Here is a 6,077-nt window from a genome sequence, read left to right on the forward strand (position 1 = left end):
AAGGGAGTTTTTTTTGTTCCTTTTTTGTTCTGTTTTATTTTAAGATATAATGAGAACTTTGTGTGAGCCGCCTGCAGCATCCCTGTTAAAACTGTGATTAATGTCACTGTATAATTCTGACAAGCTGAAGCTCTCTCATGGCATCCATTCATCTCAAGAGTTCCTCTCTAGATCTTATTTATTTATTGAACAACATGTAAGCACCGTTCCCTTTTTTTTGTCTAAATGTATCAGTGTTTCAGCACAGAGACTTCAAGGTTTCAGTCTTGTTGACAATAATGAGATCATTCAGACAATTACCGCTGTTCCCCCCTCGTATGTTTTTTATTTCTTTTTTAAAAAAACCTCCACTAGTGAAGAAGATTAAAGAAAAGTTAAGGAGCTTTGTCTGTTTCCTGTTATCCATTTGCTAAGCTGGAGGGGGAAAGCAGTGTTTTTGTGTGTATGTGCGTTCCAATTGTATAAAATCAGGGTAAAGACAGCTGTAATGTTTGCAGATCACTAGGGCTTCTTTGGAAGTCCTGCACCATCATCCTGCACCAACATACCCTTTGCTATCCAGGGTCAAACTCTGGAGGTGGGAATAGTTCCAGAAAAACCCAGCTGTGGGTGGCACTGATTGGCTAGCTCTAATGCCATCACCAAGATACCTCCCACTCCCCATATCGCCGAGGCATTTTCCTGTTGTTTTACAACTTATCTTACTCTGTGCACTTGTACTTTTGTACTTTTCATTTTTCAATAAAGAACATAAAATTTAAAAAACCTTGATTTGAAAACAAGACAAGGGATAAATGTAGAAAGTGCTAGGTATACATGTGCTTGCAGTTTTGTTCTAAAGTGGGCAGACCACATAAAGCAAGGGCCCAGACGGATCAGATTGTTTGGGATAATGCAGAGTTGTCACTGATGTCTGTGCCTGAAACCTTAAGATCTCCCTCATACAGCTTGCAAGTTGACTTTGTTTTCTTCAAGTCACTTCATTAGTCTAGGATTCTGTTTCAAACTTTAGCTGACCTGAAGCACCTCAGACTCATTGCCCAGCCCTGACATCAGATCATCACCCACCTAAACCCATCACCCAACTCCTGAAGACTTTCCCTCAAATTTTCTGGGGATTTTTGCCCATGGTAAGATGGGCCTGAGGTTGTCTAACAGCTCGTAAGGACAGAAATTTGCTGGGAAGCCAGCAACATTAAGCCAAGGCACCCTGTCACAGCATTTGCTTGCTCAGTTATACTTGTAGCAGAAACAAATCTCATTAGGAGCCTGTGACTGTCCTGCTAATAACAACTGCTTTATTCATGCAAAAGAAGAAGAAAAGAGAGGGGTGGAAGAAGAAACCCTCAATGTACAAATGGGAACAGGGCAGTGGGGTGACAGAGAAGAAAAGTCCCGTCAAAACTAGATTAAAATAACATCAAAGAATGAAAATAAGTGAATTCAGAGTTTAACTATGAAACTCTCTTTCCTGCTGTGTATCTAGATACTGCAGGAGCCTCAAAGCCATGATTAGCTTAGACACCAAAGGCCGAACGGTACAGTAGATCAGCTCACACAGTTATAGATGACATCAAAGCAAATTCCACATGAAGGACAAGGGCAGGTGGTACACAGCGCTACATGCGCCTCAATCAACATGGTCAATGGGGTGTCCTAGGAGCTGTTGCTAAACACACACACACACACACACACACACACACACACACACACAATATCCACAGTACTTGCTTAAGTTTTCAGGATCTGCACTATCCTGCCAAGCCTTGGGATGCTGCTCAGATTTGCCGCTGATAAGAACAGCCCTGCTGGATCAGGCCAATCTAGTCCAGCATCCTGTCCTCACAGTGGCCACCAGATACCAATGGGAACCCGTAGTAAGCAGCACCCGAATACAAGAGCACTCTGCCTCCCCTCCTGTCATAGCCACGCAATACATTTAAAGCAGGTGGCTCCTCCCAATCCTGGAAATTGTAATCTGACCCTCACCGAGCTACAATTCCCATGATTCTTTTAGAGGAAGCCATGCACTTTAGATGGTTCTCTTCCCTATTTCTACACCAATAGCCCACTGTCCATATGCTATCTTCCCCAGTTAAAACACAGAGGTTTTGTTGAGAACTTAACCCAAAGCCTTCACTCTGGTCAGGGACTCACTGCTTATTGTGGGCAGCTACTAAACAGTTGTCACTCTGGCTTCAGCTCTTCTGGAGTACTGCTGCAGGAGTTTTGCTCTTTGCAGACCTTCTTTAGATGTTCTTCCTTTATCTGTAAGCCGCCTTGAGTCCCTGTCAGGGGGGGGGAAAGGCGAGGTGTAAATAAATATTATAATAATTCAGCCTTCTGAGATACCAGTTTGGTGGCCTAACATCTTCCTCTTTGGACAGCTGCTGCTTCCTGCTGCTAGGACCTCTCAGCCCTAGTGTGGGTTCTTCTGTGTCCTTGTCTTGGTGCAGCCTCTTAATCAATAACCAATCAAATGTTGCACTCTGTCAACCCATCCATTCAAGGGCCAATGAGTACAAATGGAATGCCCACTAAAAATCTATCTCAGTCTGAGCTTTTTTATTCTACTGTCTTATATAAAAGCTGGTCTTTAATGTCAACAGACATAATAGAAAACTTCACAAGGTACAAAGTCACTGCATTGGCCTAGCTGGTCCTTGACAGGATGCCATCTGAAGACCTAGTCATTTTATCTCCCAGGCCTCCATTAGAAACAAACTGTCAATCTTTGCCCTTCAGTTAACTATCCACAAAACTTTTTTTAAAAAAATTATAGAACAGCATTCATACATATAGATTTATATATCACTTATGTAACTTTAACTTCATAATATTGCTGTATGTCCGCAGGACCTAAAACCAGAAATGTTGTGGCAAGAGGTCCTAAGGGGTTGTAGCTTCCCATCTGTGGAATGCTCTCTCAAGCAAGGTCTGCCAGGCACCTTCATTGACATATTTTCTGCACTAGGTAAAGACTTAAGCTCCCCCTACCAGGCTTTTGACAGACTAAGATGATGTTACTTTGTTACTAGTGTGTTGCCAAAGCTTCTTGTGGCTTTTATGGGGTTTGTTGTGTTCTGCTTCAATATATTCATATTTATATTTTAAATGTGTTGCAAATTGCTTGGAGGCCTTCAGGTAACAAAAGGCTTAAAAGTCTAAACAACAACAACAGCACCAATAATAATTGTGTTAATGAGCAGTTAGGTAAAATACTGACTGCCCACTTTTTATTGCATTGTCCACAAAAACAAGGAAGAAGAACTCTTTTCATATATACAAAAGCTGATCGTTCCAGTAAGAGCCTGTAATATCTCCAATGGGAAGATAACCATTCCCAGTCCAGGCTGGAGCAGAGCTTGTGACAGACTGCCATGGAGTCTAGCATAAGACAAAGGCATGTGAATTAGAGGCATAGCCATGAACAAAGGTCAGCGACCAATCAACCATACAGGAGGCCAGAGGCAGGAAAGGCTATAGACCACATACCCAACTGACAAATCCAGATTGCTATTCACTGTAAGAAGTTGCTCAGGCTAGTGTAGAAGGAAGGTTCTATATGGCCTTGCCTGTCTCCATTGGGTGGAGAGGTCAGCTGATCACCTTCAGATTCCAGGGTCAGCTGAAAGCACTCAAACCAGTACTGCATCCTAGAGGGAGCCCTAGCCCAGAGTACTGGTGACTCAAAGAAGGTAAGGCTCTGAATACTGGCTTCTGGAGGTCCCAGCTTGAGACCTCCCTTCCACCCCTGGTAAAACATGAGTATTTTTTTTAGCAAACCAACATATTCTGTGGCCTATCAGACTCAATGCAGCCTGGGCATACCAGGTGTTCTGACAAACCCCTGGCTTTGCATTCCATAATAGCCAAAAAACAAACAATTAAATGAGCCCCTGGTGGGTCACCATATGTGGTTGGTGGGCTGCATTACCTTGGTTTGGTCACCAGTTGTTCAGATCTGTTGCCTGACCTCAGCAGGGTAACTGGATGGTATTGATCAAGGATATTGCAAGTGCAAAGGAAAGGAAAACCACACAGTTATCTGACTGAATGACCAGTTTTAGCAGGAGCAACAATGAGAAAAATTAGCAGCTGGGATGATTTTTTCCCCCCAGCCGGCAGGGAGGTTGGAGAGTGATGTACTGAAAACAAATTTCTGAAGCATCAGAAACTAAAGAGGAAATCATTTTCCAGGTGGTCGATGCAGACTTTGGAATGTTCATAAAATGAGATCTAGCTGAAAATAACACCTGTTTTTCATTTGGCAAAGCATCCCAAATGAAGTAAGCGTTCACCCCACACCCATTATCCCTCCAGTGCTTATTGTCCATGATCATTCACTTCATCTTTCTCAAGAGGCACATGTAATAACGAGAGAACCTGTACATATTTTTTAAATGTCCCACAACCCCTGATCTATAGTGGTATGATAAGTCAGCTGTGCCTTTCTTTGGAACCCACCTGGCTGTAGAAACAGGACTTGCTTTGCCTGCATTTTAGAACAAACTGAACCACTTCACAGCTCCTGAACTGAGTTGTAGGTAATAATCAAAATTTGGCAATTTTGGTTCAAAGTGTCCAAAAATGTGCATTGACATACCTATTTTAAGGAAATTTAATTAGATTTTTGTGTTCGTTTCACTGGCATGTGCTATTTTACTATTTACACTGCTTACCTAACCTTTAAAGGAAAATATTTTAGAGCATAGACCCAAAGGCAGGCTACAAATTAATAAAGCAGTTTTTGACGCTCTTAATATGCTTTGATCTGTTTCCAGGCACTCTTTGAGATGCTGACTTTCATCTGTAAAACGGCACATCACTTGCAACCCAGTTCTTCAAGGCCGAAGTGGAGAAGGGTTCCATGTGAACAGCAGTTGAACATGGGTCAGTTGTTCCTAAGAGGTAGGGGAGCACCATTCCGAAAGGGCAGGCAGTGATCTCTGTTGCCCTTGGCCAATCAAACAGGAGTTGGGTTCAGATCCCTGAATCTGGAGTGGCAGAAACGGGCGCCAAGATGTGTCCAGGGCTGTAACGCAACTGATCCTGGAGAAGCTGGCGGGAGCCCTAGGGAGAGTTCTCTTTTATTTGTGAAGGCCAGGTTTGCCTTGAGAGAAGGGCCTGAGCCTTGGAAAGCATTGGAGTTCCAGCAGTGATTATGAATAAACACCGGGAAGAACTTTCTGACGGTAAGAGCTATTTGACCGTGGAACAGACTCCCACAAGAGGTGGTGGGAGATGGCTGGCCATCTGTCATAGATGCTCCGGTTGAAATTCCTGCATTGCAGGAGGTTGGACTAGATGACCCTTGTGATCCCTTCCAACTCTACAATTCTATGGTTTAGTGATTCTATGAGCTTCCAAAGACCTCAAGGACTCCCAGCAGGTGAGATCCTGGGATCCATGAGCCTTGTGTTTAGAAGCTGGTAATCAAGATTGTGAGTTATTTTTGCTTCAGCAGAGTGTTTAGGGCAGCCTTTCTCAACCATGGATCCCCAGATATTCTTGGACTACAGCTCCCATCATAACTAACCATTGATCATGCTGGCTAAGAATGATGGGATTTGTAGTCCAACGGTCTAGGGACCCACAGTTGAGAAAGGCTGGGTTAGAGTTTTGGACCAGGGTTCAAATCCCCACTTGACTATGAAACTCATTGAGTGAACTTGGGTCAGTCATTGCCTCTCAGCCTAACCTACCTTACAGGTTTGTTGCGGGGATTAAACAATGAGGAGGACAACTTTGAATTCCTTAGAGAAAAGGGTGGGATATAAATGAATTAACAACAACAAAACCTGTGGCCCTCCAAAAGTTGCTGGGCTCCAGTTCCCATCATCCCTGACCACTAACCACTCTTCCTGGGGTAGTTGGGTGTCGGAATCCAACAACATCTGGAAGGTTGAAGGCTCTACAGTAGTCACATTTGGTCCAAAATATGGGAGGAGGGAACTGTACTCCTGAAACAGTACTGCTGCATAGGTTTTAAAAGAATCCCTGTACCTGATCTTCACCTTTTATTTTTGAGCATATAATTCTGGACTTCCTACACAAACACAGAGTTGCAACAGACA

General features: G+C 43.3%; 1 long non-coding RNA gene across 1 annotated transcript in view; it reads left to right on the forward strand.

Annotated features, from left to right (window-relative positions):
- The window catches only part of LOC114602230 (uncharacterized), a 34,047-nt gene extending 28,646 nt beyond the window's left edge, over positions 1–5,401 (forward strand). The window contains exon 9 of the long non-coding RNA XR_013393618.1: positions 4,785–5,401. This is a non-coding gene — a long non-coding RNA (uncharacterized LOC114602230). The remainder of the gene's footprint in view (positions 1–4,784) is intronic.
- Positions 5,402–6,077: the final 676 nt, after the last annotated feature.

This window comes from Podarcis muralis, chromosome 7, assembly GCF_964188315.1.
Source record: "Podarcis muralis chromosome 7, rPodMur119.hap1.1, whole genome shotgun sequence".
Lineage (NCBI taxonomy): Eukaryota > Metazoa > Chordata > Lepidosauria > Squamata > Lacertidae > Podarcis > Podarcis muralis.